Source organism: Elaeis guineensis, chromosome 13, assembly GCF_000442705.2.
Source record: "Elaeis guineensis isolate ETL-2024a chromosome 13, EG11, whole genome shotgun sequence".
NCBI lineage: Eukaryota > Viridiplantae > Streptophyta > Magnoliopsida > Arecales > Arecaceae > Elaeis > Elaeis guineensis.
In genome coordinates this window covers 80115258-80135716 of record NC_026005.2, presented here as the reverse complement: position 1 = coordinate 80135716, position 20459 = coordinate 80115258, and the positions used below count along the sequence as shown (strand labels likewise).

The 20459-nt window shown below is 35.7% G+C and overlaps 2 pseudogenes; both read right to left on the bottom strand.

Moving 5' to 3' along the window:
• Positions 1–1799: 1799 nt before the first annotated feature.
• On the bottom strand, positions 1800–7164 carry LOC140853197 (guanine nucleotide-binding protein subunit beta-like; annotated as a pseudogene).
• A 3007-nt stretch (positions 7165–10171) lies between these two features.
• Positions 10172–19094, bottom strand: LOC140853196 (glucose-6-phosphate isomerase, cytosolic 2B-like; annotated as a pseudogene).
• Between the last annotated feature and the right edge of the window lie 1365 nt (positions 19095–20459).

Here is a 20459-nt window from a genome sequence, read left to right as displayed (position 1 = left end):
GGCCGGCGATCAATTCCGATCGCCGGCGCCGGAAAATTCAAGGAAAGAGACCCAAAAACAGAGGTCCCTTTCCCGATGGAAAATCGGCGACTCTCGTCACCGGCAGCCGCGCACAGGAGCATGGGAGGAAGGAGAAGAAAGAGGGGAGGAAGAGGAAGACTTACCTCAGCCTCCGGAGACCTCGTCGGCGGCAATCACGGTGAGAAATCAATCGGTGTCCGCGGCCTTTGATCGAAAAAAACGGAGAGAAAGAGAGAGGAAGGAGGTCGATGTTGGGTCTCAATGGAAAGGGGTATTCTTATAGGGGGTCCTAGGACTCCGTGGGGTCCTAGGAGTCCCGATCTAGGCCGGATTTTGCCGGAGAAGAAGACTCCTATCGGGAGTCTTCTTCCCGGTTTTGCATCCCCTATTTTTGTTTATTTATTATTATTTTTTTTTTTGTTTTGGGCTTGGGTCTAGGTTTTGGGCTATCACAAAAACAGAGGTTAAGATTAACTCTGTAGATCTCTACTTCCACCAGTCTCTGATTTCTAAAAGTCCTGTCAAGGTTATATTGAGACTTGGCACTGGAAATCTACCATAGTCTACATCATGGTTTAGTTCTCTTAGTATCATGACCTATCAACTTATTGTTCTCCAATCTCTATGCTATATTTCCATGTGGTCATGGCATGAATTGATATGTAATGGTTGCAAAATAGAAGCATCAAACTGCTCTGTCCTTTTCCAGATAATCTGGTTCTGCCTAGTCATTGGAAGGCATGAAGATATGTTCTTCCGGAGTCAACTCATAGGCTTCAAGAAGAAGGCACTATTGCAGCCAGTAAAAAACCGAGTGGCATCTCAAAGCTAAAGATTGAATCAGAAAATATGTATTTCTTCAATTTACCCGAAACAGGTATGAATGTTAGCTCTTTGAGTGTTTATCCTGCATTAATTTTCCTTTCAATTGCAACCTATGTCCTTGCTTATTTATCATTCCAATTAAAACTAACCTCATTAGAAGATCAATTTCCATGAAGTATTACATTTCTCAATGTATTTTGGCATTAGAAAAACTTCAGAACTCTAGAGACTCTTGAGGAACTTACTAAGTTGTTTAATAAATTTAACCACTTGTTTTTTCCCTCTGAGACCTTGACCAAGTTATAATGCCTCACAAGTTCAGAACATTTAATAATGGTTGAATTGTTCATTTGGGGAAGCCCGAGCAAATTTGCTAAATACAAGCCGGGATATACATATCCTAGTGAAACCATGTGGGCGTACAGCCCTCCCTTTTCGCTCAGGAGGAATACTCGATACAAGGGACAGAGAGGCGAATAAATGATATATAAGCAATAAATCTCCGAAGCATTTAAAATTTTAAATCTCTTTTTAGGCAATCTTACCTTCCAAAGAATGAAAAATGGTTTGTATTATTTATCTGGACGCCCCAGATTGTCATTTCAAAGGAAAATAAATTGAATATGCGTTGTAAACATTCCCCACAATGCTGATAATGGAATATATGAAATTAAAAGTATTTGGGAGTTTCTAAGGAAGCCACTTTCATCAAGAAAAAAAAAACTAGACCATGTCACAAGCACAAGAGACAAGAAACTGACATAGGAAAACGAAAATTTGTTGCTTCCTGATTGTTTTACTTGCTTTTCATGCAGATCTGACTGACATAACCTATGAAAACATTTTGCAATATTTAATTAACTGGTATCTGTTAGGTTATTATTTTTCCTGCGAAGTTCAAATCCACTCTAAGGTTCAAATAACAAACGAAATATTAAGTCAAGATTCCAGATCAACTTGCACAGACCAATCACAGTACATACAGGATAGTACATACAATCACGTTCTATAGCCTAAAAATACCAACAGAAGACATTACTTTTCGCAAAAAATATGAAGAAAAAGGAGTTACAGGGATCTAATAGTACAGATGACAACAAATCATTGAAATGTTGCACGGCAGTCCTGATAGTTTTTCTGCAACCTTTTCTCTGCCTCACGCAATTGCCCCCAACTAAAATTGATATCTCAAGATGCTTGAGCTTCATGGAAGGAGGACTTGTAGCTTTAAGGGGCAAGACACTACAGAATCCACCGTACAAGAGCTAGCCGGTACTTGCACAACAATGGTCCGAGTTGGGCACCAAACTGATATTCCACAACAAGTGCTATTAATGCAACGAATGGATCACCCTCCTGCATCCTCCAAAGGCCCAAATCTGCCAAAATAATAAAGGATGAGTTTTGTAGAATTTGAACCTACATCCTTGTACAACTGGAAAGATTGATCTCTCAAGAGAAAGGGGTAGTGTTAAATGTTTACATTTTTTGTATGAACTAAAGCTTGAAACTGTTATAAACTGACCAAACAGAGGTTTGATCAATCAGCTGAAATTGAGCTTGCAACTTGAAACTTGAGTGTGATAATCAAGCTCTGAAGACATTGATAGCGTCCGAAAATATGAAGGATACAGATAGAAAAAGGCAGGCACATGACGGAAAAAAATGATTGGTACACAGTTTACTCCTTACTATGTCTTATGAGGAAAGAATTTTTGAGATCAAGAAAGCAATAGGATGATAGAATAAAATGGCTAGAACAGGATAATCCTAGTAGATGTGGGAACCAAGTCATGCCCCTTTAATCTAGCTAACCTCTAAGCACCAATCTCAAATTCATATCCAGACTTTTCAAGCTAGCTAGACTGATTACACACATCTTGTAACTAAAAAGGCTCAAATTGATGATAAACCACCCTTACATTGAAGGGCTAATGGGGAAAACCAAAAAGAGAGAGAGAGAGAGAGAGAGAGAGAGGGAGACTCAGTTGTTAACAAGGAAAATAGAACATCCAGCAGGTGTGACTGACACAGAATCTAGATGCCTGGACTCCATTTTGTAGTTCAAATTCGAAATTGGTTGAGATTCTTTTTTAAATTGCCAGAAACAAACTTGCAGAAAAAACAGCAAGAAAAGAGACAAAACAAATTCCATTTTCGAGAGAGTAAATAAAGAAATGATATGACCCATAGTGGAAGTATAAGAAACTTCATTTCTAGTCATGATGCACCCTAACCATAACAGCTACTATAAAGGCCTCCCTTGATATGATTCCAAAGTATAAATTGATACCATTTAATAGCTTCGACAAACTCTTAAGATATCTTCTAATGGTTCCAATGGTGAAATCTTATTATTGATTAACAGACTGGATAAGAAGGTACCTTTAGGCTTTTGTCCCAACTTCCTATGCATAAGGCACTCCCATCAGATGACAAACCTAGGCAGCTTATACGGCCTTTATGAGGGTTTTGCAGAGTATCCAAATTCAGGACTACCTAAGAAAAGAGAAAAATATAGATGATCTAACGCCCTCTTTCCATAAAATTTAGCAAAATGATAAAATAAAACAACCAAGGCAAGAAGAAGGGAGGGTGAACAAACCAAAGCCATGGTCTCACTAACTACAAAGATTGGACTATGGCTGAAGTTCTATCTGAAACTCCAAAATCAGAATGTGCAGTTTCACCTAAACTCAATTCCAAGTTGGGTGAGTTTTGAAATTCTAGGTAAATTAATTTTTGCAACCAAAGTCATTGTCTATATAGGTTGCTTATGACAATAGCCTTTTTTTATTTATTTATTTCAATATGAATACTGAAACAATATATTCAATGATCCTCATCAATAAAATGTACTTTAAACTGATTTTTCTTTATTTCTCTTTATTTTTTATTTTTCCTAGTACGAATTGTTGTTTGGTTTTCTTTATAATTTTCAGCCCAAGCTATCCATGCTAGAGCCTAAAGCAGCAAAACTAAACCAAAGTTTTGAAGCTTGACCTGGACATCAACTTAATGTACGAACAATCCGATGAAGAAGGAAATTAATTTGTCAAGCAATACTCTTTTCTTGTGCCAAGGTAACATCAAAATTGATTTGGAATTAAATTTTTTCTTTCGTATGTAGCAGGCGATATTACTTGTCCCTATAAGCTACTTTTGCATGTTTCTTTTAATTCACTTCTTTAGGCTACACAGACTAAATCTCCATATAGATCACACCATTTATCATGAGATGAGAGGGAAAAAGAAGGAAGCCCATTTTTGATTCATTAGCAAATTAAAGCCACAGACTGCTATTGACTGTCACAATGGCCACCAAAGACCAGGATGAAGCTTAAATGATTAGAAATTTTCAAAATTAAAATACTAACTTTATACTATAGCAATTCATGAAATTAGGTAATCAACAACATTAATTACATAACAGAACACAGTAACAGAAGATGTATTATAAATCTGAGATAGTATCAAGTGCCAATAATAGATTTTTTTGACACCAGAATATATGTTTACAATGAAGTAGTAGGGGGATCAAACAACATAATTCATGCTTTAATAAAATTATTATATCCGTTTCACTTTGGACAATCAATGATTTAAAAATGGCAATTACAATAATTGGTGATGTTGTATGTGGCTTATAGCAAATAAGAAGAAATAGAGAGAACTTAAATTTTTGAACTGTAAAATTTTAGTAAAAATCAAAAGGAAGAGGCATTTCTCATGACGGAAATAAGAAAAAGATTATCAGAAGCCTTAACTGAAAGTTTTAAGAGAACTTCACATAATTATAAAACATAGAGAAGCACCGACATATCTCCAAATTCTCTTAAAACAAAAGGCCTTCTTTTAGACAATATTATGACTTTTATCATCCCCCTCCCTGAATATCTCATCGAATAACCCAGACTGGTAAATCAATTGTTCTCATGCGAGCAAGCCCATTAACAGTGATGAATAAATGCATCTCCATCCACCACAAAAAAATAATGATCCTTTATTTCTTCAAAAATTTATGCTTTCTGTGGACAACTGTCTGATAAGCATACCAATTACATTTTCAGGGTTAACCACCTTTTCTTCCTACCCCACTTCCAAGATTGCAATCCTTGTCATACAATAATTTCAGCTGACGAAGTTCTAGATCTTGAACGATCATAGACTTCTTAGATAATTAAATAAGATCATCTCTGGATGCAAAAACATAATGATCTAAGCTTCAAGATGGCAACCATATCTCATGAACAAAATGTAGCCTTTAAATTCAAAATAAAATGATCCTGATAACTACTATTTTTTACCTGAAAAATGCTAAAATGCATACAATCTAACGTCTATTTGACATGAGGGTTATAGGACATGTTTGGTCTTGGAGAAAGAAATGAATCAAGTCCAAGTGATTATAGAACTTATTTCTACAAGCAACATGCATGCACTATCAATAATTTTTACAGTGAGATTTGTATGACTGATCTTAAAGCTAGAATTTTCTCTCTGACATCATCCAAAGCCCAAGGATATTATTTTGTGCCAAAAATCATGTGTGGGCATCAATAAAGAAATACCATAAGAAGGAGATTGGAGCTTGAGGAAATTTCATGGTAAACTAGTCTCTGTAAACTATTTCATTAGTATCTCTAGCATGTCTCACTCATATACTGAAATAATAAATACAATAACAAATATAAGTTCTAGGTACAATTTCAGCATATGCTATACCTATTTTACTCTAGAAAAAAAATAATAAGAGATATTTTGTAACTGTGAATTATAAACTTAGCCAGGATTATTTCCTAAAACAAATCATTGACTTCATATAATATTTCCATTATCCACTATATTTTTCATTGAGGATTGTTTAGAGTTGCACAGGAATTTGATTTTCCAAATAAAAAAGAAATGCGTACCTCAGCTACCAGTGTGTCCCACACATAACAATCCCCATTGGAGTATCCAGCAAAAAGGAGTCTACCCGATATTGAGAAGGCAATGGATGTGACAATAGGGATATCATTATCATTACAGTCATGCTGCTGACTATAAACCTGAAGTTGATGCCCTGTCCCCGTGTCAAATAATCGGCACATGCCATCATCAGAGCCAATCCCAAATCTTTGTCCATCAGGGAAAAATTTGGTAGCATTAACATCCCCTTCATGACCATGATAAGTTCAAACTGCTGGACTAGCTTTTCGAGTATCCCACAGTCTAGCAGTAGCATCGCACGGACCAGAGAAATATATTTGAATTTGAAGAGTTGACTGAGACACTGGAGATGAAAAACACAAGTTGTTTTCAGTAATATGATTATCTTAAAGTAAAGAATCAAAATCGGGTTTCTTTTGTTCAAAATAAAACAAATATGGAAAGATCATATGTAAGTCTCTGTTTGCAGGAACATCATGCCTGCAAAAGCATCATAGTTCGTGTATTTATGAGTGTATCCATATTACATGCAACTCCAGAGCAAACGAAGAAGCAAGCACTACCTGAATATTTGAATGGAATGTTCGACCAGTTCCCTGAGAGTGCTCAAGAGAGTTTTAACATTTTTGAAAATGAAAGGATGGTGCATTCTAGTTCGTTCACCGTCTTATTTTCATTAGGTTTTAGAAACGGCTCCATTAATGATCATTGTATACAGCACTAAGGAGCCCATGCACCAGTCCTTACCACCCACTGTCAGAAAGCAGATGGTCCAAGAGGTAAGAACCAAAAAAACCTTAATCATCCACTTTTGTATAAGATCCCAATCTTCTCCAATCTCAAATTGAACCGGAGAGGGCATGTCTTCCATTCATGACCATTTGTGATTGGCGCAAGAGCCATGGTTGGAAAAGATCTACTGTAGGTATATACACAGCACCTTATCCAATCGCAGCAATCATGCCCATCATAGATGGCTATGATTGGAAGCTTAGTGCAAGCCTTGACCGGAGAAGATCTTCACCATTTAATACAAGATTATATAAAGAGAAGAAGTAGGGGATGAATGATTGATCTTCTTTTGCGACGCTAACCGTTGGATTGCGCCTTCCACAAATTTCACACTCGAATCTCCTTCCTCCATCTGCCTGCATAGATCTCGAAGTGGCTATTGTGCAATCCAACGATTGATGTCATGAAGAAGAGGAATCATTCTTTCATGCAAAAGATACAATCCCGACCTAAATAATAGCTTATCCACCAGCCAATGTTAGTTACAGATATAATGGATAGTCGAAATTGTACATCTATGACTGCTATGATAGTTGATCTCTAAAATCATTACCGGAACCTCTGCTCCTCATGTACCACACAAAATGCACCCATGCCTCGTGCAGATAAGGCTGCTGCAGACATGAGCTTGGACAATATCTGAAATGGTCACAGCTTTAAGATTTGAATGAAAAAATTGATTCACTTAATTGTTATTAGACATGTATGTCAAAGTTTAGGTTTGGTCGGATTGGAACTGATTTTTGTGATTGAATTTTTTTTTTCTCTAGTGGCATCTAGCTTAGTGGATAAGATCTGGATTCAACTTGCCGACAAACATTTTTGAATGGATAACTGTGTCAAGATTTGAGGCACAGGCCTAGCTCAAATTGCAGGCTATAGTTTTCTGATAAGGTGAAGTTTGGGTTTCATCTGCTTGAAGTGCCATACTTCTCTGCACAACGGAGATGGACATGGTGCATAAAGATATATATCCTCTAAAAGAGAATGGATGAATGCATGACCAGGGATTGTTGGATGCCGTGATCCATCCAAGACCCTTTAGTATGTCCTTACAATTCAGGTTCAATAACACTAAAAAGGGTAAATCTTGGTGTAATAATAATACCGCTCTTAAAATATGAAAACACCTCTTCACAAGAAAAGATAAAATAAAGCTATGTACATCTAGCCCTCCCTAGATCCTAAAATGGCAGGAGTCTTATGCACTAAGCTATCAATGGATATCTCAGGTACTAGCCTATTAGATCCAAACATAAGCCTTAGCATTATTCTGCTGATAGCGAGTACAACAAGGTATGCTGGAATCTATCTTGGAAATGTCGACGTATTTACATTGTGTTAACATGAATAGAAACGAGCACCTTTACGGGCCGAGTTGGATTGGATTTTTTTTATTAACATCAGACTTTAAAGGGGTCAATTTAAGTCAGCAACGACTCCGATGGAAAAAAAGCAAAATGATTAGCTAACTTGATTGCATCATGAACATAATGCAAGAAAATAACCATGGTAATAACACAATGTGATAAACAACTAGATTCTCCAAAAGATTTGAGGTTAAAAATAAAAATCCTCTTGTATTTTGCACTAAGTTACAAATACCTCCTTGCAGCTTGAATTGCTGAAATGTCCCTATGCATTTTGTTCTTATTGCCCAAATAGCTTCAAAATCCACCCAATTTACATGTTGAAACCCATAGGAATCCCTCATGAGTATATATATAATTGTTGCAATATATACATTAAAATAGCAGTCAGATGTCCATGAGTTATTATTAGACGTGATCAAAATTGCTAGATTCTGAATCCATTTGAGCAATATAGAAAATACAAGATTTACATTACTGCAATTCAAAATACAAAGAACTATAGATAAGTCACCAGCTCTATTTTCAACTTAAAAGTAGCTCCCTAAATGAATTTTATATAGAAGTACCTATCCATTCCAAGCATAAGTTAAAAACAACAATCTATTTTGGCTGAAATTATCTTTATACCCTTATATCTTTTAAAATACCGTAATATTACATTATCATAGTATAGTATTTTCTTACAATAAGACAGTATTACATTATCTTAGTGTAGTATTTCTTTATAATAATGCAGTATTGCTTTATTATATTATATTAATATAGTATTCCTTTATAATAAGATAAAATTATATTATACTAATGTAGTATTTTTTATGATAATACAGTGTTGCTTTATTGTATTATATTAATATAGTATTCTTTTACAATAAGATAGTATTACATTATCATAATTTAGTATTCCTTTATTGTAGTATTACTTTACAACAACACAGTGTTGCTTTATAATAATATAGTATAACTTTATAATAGTGTCGTTTTACTTTATACTAGTATAGTATTGCTTTTATTATAGTGTAGTATTGTTGTATAATAGCAGAGTATTATTTTATAATAATATAGTATTGCTTTATAACTGCAAGGATAATTAGATCATTTCATCCCATTTTGGATAGTTGCTTTTAAATTATGTTTCAAATAGAGAAGATTTTTTACTTGAAACTTAATTGGATAGCTACTTTTAAGTTTAAACTCAATTAGATATGTCTCATTAGTTTTTCTTCAAAATATAAAGATATTCATAACTCAGTACAAAATGCAGGAGATTTTTTATATTTAACACAATGATTAATCAACAAATGCATAGGTATCCATCCCAACATAAATTAATGCTCAACCATGTAACAGTTAAGTTCGACAACTTTATTTCAAAATTTGATGTGGGTTCATAATTCAAGAGATATTCTGTAGTTATGTTTCCCTAAAATCACAGGATGGGAACCAAGCTAGAGGGAATCTTTTAGTTAGGCAACACTGATGATTAGGCAATCTCTCTCACCCGAGTTTGAAGCCGGATGGCAAAAGACAAAATTTTCACACCAACTCATGCCCTGTTCATGTGTTATATCATATAAGATACATCAATTCTATATTATAACGAATCTTTTTTTTTTTTGGTCAATCTGTGCTTGATCCAAATGATTTCTGATTGATCAATCAAACATAGTGGATTAGATCCACTTGCAGCCTCACTAATAATTCAGTATATACATACATACATACATACATACATACATATACATACACACACACACACACACACATATATATATATTACATCTATTTCACAAGTGAGCCAGCATTTGATAGTACCCATTTTGTGGGAACCTTAACAATCTTGCTCCCTTATGAAACCCAGTCCCATTTGGGCACCATACATAAGTAGGAATGTGTTGGTGTGCCAAGCATTTTCCTTCCAAGCTTAGCATCCAAGTAGGTTGACTTCAGCCCCAGCATGTGATAGCATATTTTTGAATCTATCAGAAATATATATACAGAAAACTGAAGAAGTAATGCAAAATTCCCACCAGCATCAGATATATTTTAGAGTGGGAAAAAAGCCATCCAATTTGACATTATTGTAGCTTATCATTTTTCACAGGGCACTTGAAACTATATTTGCACAAAAAGCAATGTTAAAATTGACATCACGGATGCTAAAATTTCAAAGATTTTATTCCAAACAGATAAATACTCAGCCAAGGTTACTTCTTCGTCGATAGGTAAGTTCAAAACAGCATGACATTAGACTGTCTTTGGATCACATTTTTGGTAGCATGGTAGAATTGGATTGTACGCCAGAGTCCGCCTGCAAAGTTTCTCAAAAAGTACATTTATGGGTATGCATCCGTATCATATTACAATTTAGAAAGTTCAAACTAAAGAGACAGAACATAATGGCAACATGCTGAAAATATAGAAATGCATGCTATGTTAGCCTTCCTGAAGTAAAACATGACTGCCTTGTGTTTTCCAAAAAAATTCATCTTTTACTGTGATCTCATCAACTAGTAATAGACATCTCATGGAGATACTAGTAATTGACATCTTATAGGTGACATACTTGAGTATGAAAAAAAAGTACCATATATGTAAGACAACTTGCATGAAACATACCTCAAGGTATCTTGTTAACAAAGTGGAGGTACTGAAATTAAAACCCACAACAGGCTCCCCTTTTGTGCAAGAAAGGTTGAGTTGCTTCCTGACTTGAGTGACTAGTGACTGAAATTTCAATTGGCAAAACACATAAGTTGCATTGAAAGTAGAAGAAAAATATGGAGGGGGAATATGAATTCTTTCTGACTCAAAGCAAAGTCCATACAATGAACCAAACTCAAAGGTAGATTGTGTAACTACAGCAATATGCAAAACAAATTTTCAAGAAGAAAAGACTTTTCAAGATACCTTGCCCAACTCCACATGCCTTTGGTCGAAAGAGTTAATCCCCCATATGAAACCTTCAACCGCAATTTTGTGCTCATACATGGCTAGTCGCTAAACAAAATGATGTGATAACAGAGCAATTAGCAAGTATAACAAATCATTGAGACATGCAAATCTAAGTCAATCATCAATGCAGGAATATAAAATTTGAACACCTAGTAACGAACCAAGCCACAAACGATCTCACTAAAAAACTATTTTGTTTTGCTAAGAGCAAATAATTTTTCAAGAATACTAATATCATGGCACAAGAACAAATATCTCATGATACTTTTTGCCACAACAAATTAATCTCCTGAAAGTAAATTACTTACTGTTACCATTCCAGACAAATGACCAATCAATCATCCTTCAGTTACCAATATTCAAAAAGTGTACCTAACCGAGAATAAGGTTTGCTAACAATTCCTCATTACTGTTCACAGAATCTCCCTGGGAATATATATAGTGCCCCCAAGTTGTGGAGCTCTAAAAGAGCATGCAGTTACAATGTTTTCCTGGTCAAATGAAAATAATATCTGTTGATTCAATATGTGCTCTGACAGTGGTGCAATATTTCCTAATATGATGTATGCAAAAATATAGTCCTTAACATGGGCAACTAAGTCAAGAAGCAATATAACAAGATTAAATCAAGGGCCAAATAAAATAAAATGTATACCAAGATTCGCAATTCCCATGAAGAATAACTTAACTTGGTTCAGATGAAAAAATATGCAACAAATGGCCGCTATTTACTCAATAAGAAGATTAGAGACAACCACCAAACATAGGAACAAGTTCTTCCAAGTTAACCACTAATGCATCACTAATGTTGCATGAACCACCATGAATGCGATGGTAACTGTGAAATAACATGCATGACCTGCAGCCAAAATCAAAAATGGTGGTGTGGTGTTCTAACACATTCAAAGCATGATAGCCAAGCATATTTATACAACACAAAATGGCAAAGTTTCCAGCATCGTATAGTCAATCCACATGTACAGGAGGGAAACAATTGCATATGCACAAAGTTTCCAGCATCGTGTAGTCAATTGACATGTACAGGTAGGAAACACTTTGATATGATCCTATGAATGGAGATTATTTACATACATCTCTTGCATCATAAGTATCGTACGTTTTCAGGTTGCTCTCTTGGTGCAACAGTAAGGTTGCTCTCTTGTGACCCGGTTCACGGGTTTCAAATACAGAAGCAGCCTCTCAACACAGGTCAAGGCTTTATACAACTGACACCCTCTGAACCACACTGGTAGTCTATATTGTTAGACTACCAGCCAATGGACTGTTTCTAAGGTCAAGGCTAGTTAGGCATCATTAAAAGAATATAATAACAAACAAGCAACCATGTCATAAAGTATAGCTTCCAGTACAAGTCTAATGCAAGCAAGTTTTTAGTCGTGCACGAATTTTTTTGCTTCCATCCTACCAAAACCAGGGAGAGAGACAAAAATTCAAATCTAATCAACCACATTCTTTTGAGGGCAACTAAATTGTTTCAAAAAAGAAATCTATGCAGGGAATGCATAAAAACTTCCTACTAGGGCATGCTTTAAGCAAAATAAGCTTTGCATTAACTTGTTCTTAACCAAGTATGTGGTTATAATTAAAAGCAGTGCTAAAGATTTCACACAGCATCAACAGGAAAGGTATCCATCAAGACTGCACATGCCTGTCCAATGTTGTAAGCACTTAATGAGGGTAGTATAGACTCAGTGATGGAAGGTTGCCAGAAAAAGTCTGATGATCACAGAAGAATTTACTGTAAGAGATAAAATTGAAACATTGAACACAACTACTTGGAGTAAAGAAAATAAGATATCACTTGGTGAGGAATAAGGTGGTTAGGGACGTTCTCACTAAGCAACTATTCTCGAGTCTGGAACATCACATGGTCTAGGTCAAGGGATCAACCTAAGCACAACCAGCTTAAAAAAATGCATAATGAACGGTACTTACCTTCCCATAAGCAAGAGCATCTGGCTGTGTGAAAAAATTCAACATCAGCTCATCATGGTTACTCACTGCTTCCCCTGCAAGATAGGAGAAATGGAATGGTATAAGCTAATATGTTGCACAACAATGGTCCGAAAGAAGAGCACTGGCAAGCAAGTTAGTTACCAGGAATGGTAATTTTTAAAGGGAAAAAACTGATTCTATAGATTACATACCTTTCAAGTAAATAAGTTGCTGACTTTTTACAATACTGATGAAATCACAAGGAATAACTCTTCCCTGGAAAGTTTTAAAAGAAATACTTGGAAGATCAATTTCAAAGTAAAATATCATAACAATTTTGGACAAACTGCAAGAAAAACTATCATATAATAATGCATTATTTATTCATAAGAATCTGAAGTTATAATACTAAGCTACATCTCCAAACTTAGACTTAAAAAATAGAAGAATAATCAGCATATTCTGGATGGCATGGAGTTAAGAATTATCAGCATATTTTGGATGGCATGGAGTTATGGGTTGACTAGAAGATGTTATATGAGTTTAAGCAAACAAGATGATGATTACTATATGCAAGGTATGAAAAGACTGAGAAACAGGGCTATAACCATGGGATTTAAGCCAGGAATAGGTTGTGTCTGCTTAAAGTTCAATGTACAATAACAAGAAACAATGAAATTAAGGATACAAATTCAATGTGTTGCAATTTATATCCCATTTCTTTTGTAAAATCAACAATCTCGGGCAACAATATTTATATGGAAAAGAACCAGATCTAGCCTGCTTCTGATCTCAGTAGATCGAAAATGCTTCCTTGCATATTCTTCCTCAAGTATACATAAGACTATGATAAGAAGAATAGAAACACAAAATGAAGGTGACAAACTACAAAATATATAGCAGTGAAAGAACCTCTCTCCCCCATCACCTCAACCAATCCCCTTTAGTTCAGTTAGAGGCAAAGGCCTCCGCACTCTCTAAAACCGACAACATAACACAGAGAATTCCTGACTGTGGGTTAAGTTCGATCCTAATTGCTACTTTGGAAGAATGAAGACGTATAAAAGCAGTGAAGGTAGCACCACATGTAAAAGTAGAGGCACCTCCCCACCTATGCAGGCATCCTTCTAATTTGTATGGTTCCAGAAGCAGCTTCCTCACCATTTCACCTAGTTATAGTGCCAATGATAGGAGGTAATGGTGCCCACGTATGTGCATGGATGAAAAGGTAATAAAATATTCGCTGCTTTCCCCATGCCAAGAGGTAAAATCTTCCTTATGATTGTTTGTGATTTCTGATGCAGTGGGGTGCAGAGATCATAACAGGAAATAATTCTGTCGTGCATGATGGACAATCTTGTATAGATGTATGCGTAAGTAATTCTTGAGTCTAGGAATTAATTAAAGTCCCTGGTAAATCGAGAAGGTCAAGTAGAAAAGGGAGGTTGATAATGGTCATCAGTTTATAGATAGAAGGCAAGATTAAGAAACACTGGTGTCCTATTTCCAGTGAGATTCTTTTTATAGAGGACTAAATCAGCATTTGGAGCTCTATCTGGGAAAATCTAAAATTTGATCTAGTGGGAAATCACATCCTCCCTACATAAGATATCTAATCCTTCCTGGTATCTAACCCTATCAATATGGAATCAAAACATGCTTGAAGGCACATAACAGCATCTAAGACACCCATTTTCTCATTTTTCCTAGCTATAGGTTTCTAATTATCTTGCTTTGATCTTTCACCAACAAGCTCTTCAATTTCTAGTGGATGAAACAAGACAAGAAAAGGAGAGTCTTCACTCTTCAATTTCAAGTCACATCAATAGAATTAAAGGATTTTGATAGGAAGAACCTATCATGGTGAGAACTCAGAAGAATTGTGTTGCAATTTGGATGCAAAAACTTGATGGTTGCAAGGATCACTCAGTGATGGAGGTTGTGCTACACATACTTTGTATAAGACACCATTAAGCACACACCTCTCATTGCTAAATCACAATGTTAACACTCAAATGTGAATCATCGATAGAAAATCATGAATGTAACAGGAAAGCATCTAAATCAGTGGATTATTTTCAACATTAATAGCATTATATGTGTTATAAATGTCATAGATTTTATATTTTTTTTCATGTTATTTGTAGTTCATCTGGCTCCCTGTATATGTTTCTGAGACTTTTTGGATATAAGAAAATTGAGGTTTTAGTTTAATTCCACATAATAACAACTTTATTTGTGGTTGTTACTTGTTACAAACAAAAGAAGATTAGGGAAGTAGATATCTCTTCTAAGGGGAACTCCTTTTCAGCATGATTAGCAATTTAGATGATTGGATGTACTTAAAAGATCCAATAGCTAGCTGCTAAATCCTATATGACCATGTTTTTACTGATCTAGGATGCAAGGATAGGCCATCAAATAGAAACCATTTTAATCTTTTCTTTGAAAAGATTTCTTCTCATTCTCGCATCTTCAATAAAAAATTATGCCTGTTTGCCTCTCGTCTTTCTCCCATTAAGAACAATAAACTAACATCTTTTGCCCTTTCTCATCTTATCTCACCTAGACAGAAATAGGTGGAGGGATCTAACAGGATTCCTAGATTCCTATTTCATAAACAGGAACTCTTTTTTCTTTCTTGCTTTTTTTTTTGTTTTTGTTTGGTTTTTTTTTTCTCTTTTTTTTTGTGCTTGAATTTCAATTTCGAGTGCATTACAAGTTAAACAGGAATTAATCTCCCTCATGTTTGCAACAAGATTCTAATAAGGGATCACCCTGGGAGAACATTAGAACATTATACAGCAGGCCTACTTAGCTAACTGAATGCAAAATAATGAAAATAAGTGAACTGCAATAGTTAACATCACTGATCTTATCATGGGGACATTATGAACCAGCATAGGGCATCAACCAGAAGTTACATGCTGAAAAATTCAAGGTGACATACTTCAGGCAATGCAACACTGACAAAAAAAAAAAGGAAGCCGAGAAGATTTTACCACATTTCTCTATTTCTCATATTTTTTGGGAAAAACAAAATAAACAATCATTTCCAAATTTTATTTCCCAAAGCTTCCAAAGTCCATGTTCGTTCCAATCTCAACCTTTCAATTCTGTTGCGACCATATTAAGATAAAACTGTGGAGGAGGCTTAGCAGGAAACTTTAAGATTTGAAGTTCCAAGATGACTATCAAATTTTTAATTAAAAAGATTGCAACTTGGTAGCTCCACATGTTCCATATGATACAGTGCAAAGAATTAAAAAGAAAAATGAATATTATCAACACTAGTTTATGGGTAATGAACGAGAAGTTAGGTAATTTTCAAAAGAATGAGAAATCAAACCTCCAAAAACAATCTAACTAATAATACTGAAGAGAACCAAACATTAGATTTATATTTCTAGGACTTAAACCATCTAACAAAGACACTACAAATCATGCATGGAAGACAAGCATGATGATAAACAAGATAAACGGAACTCTCTGGTAAGTAAGATAATATAATATCCATGATTAAAAAAAAAAATTGGAGTTCCGCAAAACAATTGATGAACTTGAAAAATTGTCTAACTCTAATCAAATATGTTCTGATTTTATATGCTTAAGCTTATGCCCATTAACTAACTACATGTGTCCAGAAGCATAATTACCCGATGGATTAGCTGGTAGAAGCTGTGCTGACCATTTGTTCCAGGTTCTCCAAAATCTATTTCACCATCTCAAAGGGAAGGGGAATACCATCAATGGATACACCTTTTCCATTACTCTCCATGCTAACCTTTAGCATTTAATTGTTTCACTTCATGAATTATAATCAAACAGGAGAAAAAGATCTTGATCTTCATGTTAAACTGAAAACAAAATTTAAATACCTGTTGTATATGTGGTGCAAATTTCTTGAGTGCGAGAATATGGCAATATGGCCTGAATGGAGATGAGAGGAGTCCTTTATTAAAGGCTGCTCTTTTTTTTCAAATTAAACATAAAGATAGTGTTCGACAGTTCAAATAACAACAGAAAATGTAACATATCACATACTCTCGCAGGATATCCCAAGAAAGAAATATTCCATACACCCAACAAACCTAGGAGTACCTGGTGAAGTACAAAGAATGAATCTGTTAGTAAAACATGCTAGTTAAAGATGGCGTGGACCTTAACTGATAACAAAACTTACAGGTATATTTTTTTCAAATAAAATTGAATGGAAATGGTTGTCGATGCCAGAAGCTCCATTCAGAAATCTTCAAATATGAAATAGAGAAAAAACCATGACTTCGTTAAGGGATCAAAATGTAAAAACCAAAAGATTGTGAGGTTATTTCTCTTAACAGGTAAGCTCTGTTTGAACCCATGACCTCAAGACTGCAAAGACATCATCAACTAAAATGTGCTTTTAGCTCCAAGGCTTGCAAGATGGGGAAGAGATCAGCAAGAGAGAGAGAGAGAGAGAGAGAGAGGATACAGGGTACCCATCCTTCTAAACTTAGGTAGAGATACAAGCCATGGGTTTTACATTGTATGGATGAAAGATATTCTGAACTAGCCTTTTTGGCTTGAACTTAGAAAGAGAAAGGGAGGGGGGTTCCTTTACCTCCGTAATTTCTAAAGATCTATGGAAGGAAACTTCATGTGTAACTTATAATACCAAGTAGATTCAAAGTTGATCTCCATCTGCTTGGTGAAATATTCTCAATATTGATTCCCATTCTGAATCATCAGAGGAAGACATCATAATTCATTTTGCTACATAAACCGGAAGATCCACAAAATACCTCAAATTTCAGAACACACAAAGATGAACCAGATTGATCACGAGAAGTAGACAAATCAGTAGATCCTTTATTTGGTTCTAGAACACAAGCATCTGATTGAAAGAGCATGTGCTAAACGTTACATCCATGATAAGCAAAACCAAGTCTAAAGATTTAGGAAGCTAGTTCAAAGTATAAGGTTTGATGATTTATGTGACAAAAAATTGGTTCATATGCTTGTTTTCTGAATATCTGAGTTCCTTTAAATATTGTAGATGTCCTTAGCTGAACCTTGTAATATTTTTGTTCGCCACTTGACATCACACCACAGATGTGTGACAAACCTCAATGCTTCTCTATCTCTGTTTGGAGGCAGGTTTTGCTCTGTGATAGTTATCGCAAAAATGCACAGAACAGAACAACATCAATTTGTCCTGTGCTTTAGTTGTTACTATTGAACTTTATTTATTTTTCCTCATGCATCCATGCAATCTACATTTCTATTTGTTTCTTCCAACTTTTTTTTCTTTTGCATTGGAAGTTCCCCATGCTATGATCTTCTCAAGGCACTATGTCAGGAAATATTTTTGGCTTGCACCAAGAAGAAACAGATATTCACACATTTAAATCGGCTGCATGGTTATCTCATCATTTTTCAATCTATGGTGATCCAGGATAGGAAAAACATTGATAATCCATAGTAGATAATTTGGCAAAGAATCTTATAGACCTTCGGCATTTGAACTTGTATTCCCTTAAAGATGATTAGTTTTGTTAGCAAAGCTATTTTTATCAAGCAAAGATGGTTGGTCTAGAAAACAAAAAACTAGAAGATTCAAGAAATGAAATTCCGGGCCAAGAAATTTGCAAGAATGCAAAAACAACATTTGATACAAAAGATATTTACTATGGATTTATGGGTCATTCCTGTTCGCAAAATGCTCTTATGTATCAACAGTTATTTTTACTTTCTACGACTTACAAATGATTCCAAATAGATTTTGTTCTTCATTATTTGCAGTGACCTTGTTCTCAAAATAAAATATGTGCATCAAGGTTCGCCATCCCTCGATACAGGGCTCCATATCGGTGCCAATCCGTTACTATGTTGGTAAGGAGCTGGTTCGGCATATCGAGTGTCTGTACACCCCAATATCATGTGCCGGTACCATATAGCATGCCCTATACCGTCGGGTTCGGTATGGTACGACAAACCTTGATGCACATCGTGTGAAACAAGCACGAGCTTAAACACAACTTATCTAAAGTGATAGCTATATATTGCATTTGACCTACTAATCCAAATAATTAAATCAAGAAACATAAATAAGCATGAACCACCATACTTCTGGACAATTGGAAAACCATATTGGAGAGATAAAGGCAGCACACCAGCAGCACTACAAACTGCATTCATATGGTCATTATCAATAAAAAGACATGGAAGAAAGGTGAAAGCAGCATTGTTTTGCACTATAAGCATGGAGTTTAGATCATCAGCTCAAGGTGGAAGTTCCTCACCTCATCTTCAAGGACAGATTGAAGAGTTTTTTTCAGCCTGAAAGGGAGCTGTTTAGAACCATGGGTGCATGCATGTCATGCTTGCTTTCACTTTGGCTTCTTGTCTTTGGTATATATTAGGAGGTATCATTATAAGCGTGTGAAGACACTGTTGGAAAATATAGGCGATTTCATGCATGTATTTCAAAAATTTTTGAAATAAATCATAGCGGAAAGTCGACTAGATTAATCATATTAATCTAACATGCATATGATCAGATCAATAAATCAACTTACTCTAGGATCTATGACTTGATATGTTGCATATAAAATCAAAAAAATTAGAAGATAAAATCTGTATGCATAGATATGAGTAATAGATCAAATCTACTTCTAATCTGAGTTCAGAACTCGATATCTGAGAGCGATCGATGATCGCCGCTGCTGAGAGACGTGGTAAAGAGGATCCTCGCTGGTTGCTCGCAGCCGTACATGTGTTCGGCCTCTACGGATAATCCACTCAAAGCTCCGATCTGATCGGTCTCCTCGGGAGTGCTCACTCGTGCGAAGACCATCTTGTTGGCTGATCTGAATTCCTTCTTCAAGTCTCTTAAACCTTTTCAGATGTTGAAGAAGGACGTCTGAGAAGATGAGGATGTGGAAAAAGTATGGAGAGAAGACGCTCTTCTCTCTTCTTTTTCTCTCTTCCCAAACCCTTAGGGACAAACCCTAAGATTTTATGTTTCGCTTACCCCAAGAGGAGAGGGCTCTCCTCTTTCTTTTTCACGCCATGATATCACACCCCAACCTCCTCACCGTGGAGAGCTATTTCTGATGTCTCTTACATGCACAAAAAGGAAGAAGTCCCTTTTATTTGGCGTCCACAAGAGGTTGGGTTAGAAGAGTCCAAGAGATGTTGGACTCTACATGAGTTGTCGCCCCCTCTCACAGTTCCATGCCAAAGAATATTGCGACGCCCAAAACCATCTTTCTTTCTCACGGTAAATCAGATCTCATCTGATTCCCCACACCAAAAATATTCCTCCTTTTATCGCACAAAAGAAAGGAAATTAAGAGAAGTGGGCGGCAAGGTTTATGGATAAGGTCAAGCCTTATCCATATATGGTAGCTCATTCAAATCAAATTTGAACCTGCCTTTAAAGACCAGATTTTATCTATCTTTGGACGTGAGAAAGGGAGGGCGGAAGACCTTTTTGCATGGAGAAAACTTCATGCAAAACTCTTTTTGGCATGATGAGAAGTGGCGTCCAATATTTGGGAAGAGTCCATCACTACATGGACTCTAGGATTACTTATTTGATTCAAACCAAATCATATTTGGTTAAGT